This window comes from Capsella rubella, unplaced genomic scaffold (assembly GCF_000375325.1).
Source record: "Capsella rubella cultivar Monte Gargano unplaced genomic scaffold, Caprub1_0 scaffold_20, whole genome shotgun sequence".
NCBI lineage: Eukaryota > Viridiplantae > Streptophyta > Magnoliopsida > Brassicales > Brassicaceae > Capsella > Capsella rubella.
In genome coordinates, this window is record NW_006238904.1 from 74,020 (window position 1) to 74,960 (window position 941).

The following is a 941-nucleotide window of genomic DNA, read 5'->3' on the forward strand; positions in this document are numbered from 1 at the left end:
AACTTGTAATCAATCAAATTTAATATATTCTAACCTATTCTAACCCCAAAGAACACTAAACAAGTCATTTACTGGTTCAACGCAATGTTTCAGAGTACTTAGCCCATTTGGGACCGAATTGCAACAAATCTTTCTCCAAACTTCTAAACACTCTTCATGATGCTCTAGCACTTGTAATAAATCAAAATTATTGTATTCTAACATATTCTAACCCCAAAACAAAAGTATATAAGCCATTTAATGCTTGAAAGCAATGGTTGTGGGTTCTTAACCCATTTCGGCCCAAATTTCAGCAAGTCTTTTTACACTCTTCTAAACACTCTTCATGCATCTCTAGATCTTGTAATCAATCAAATTTAATGTATTTTAACCTATTCTAACCCCAAAGAACACTAAACAAGCCATTTAGTGGTTCAACGCAATGTTTCCGAGTTCTTAGCCCATTTGGGACCAAATTTCAACGTCATTCTCCAAACTTCTAAACACTCTTCATGCATCTCTAGCACTTGTAATCAATCAAATTCATTGTATTCTAACATATTCTAATCCCAAACAAAACTAGACAAGCCATTTAATGATTCAAAGCAATGTTTGTGGGTTCTTAGCCCATTGTGGACCAAATTTCAACAAGTCCCCTTCTACACACTTCTAAACACTCCCCCCCCCCCCCTCTAGCACTTGCAATCAATCAACTTCATTGTATTATAACATCTTCTAACCCCAAACAACATTAGAAAATAAATTTAGTGGTTCAACGCAATATTTCTGAGTTCTTAGCTCATTTGGAACAAAATTTCAACAAGTTTTTTTCCACACTTCTAAACACTCTTCATGCATATCTAGCACTTGTTATTAATAAAATTTAATGTATTCTAACATATTCTAACCCCAAACAACACTAGACAAGCCATTGAATGCTTCAAAGCAATGTTTGTGGGTTC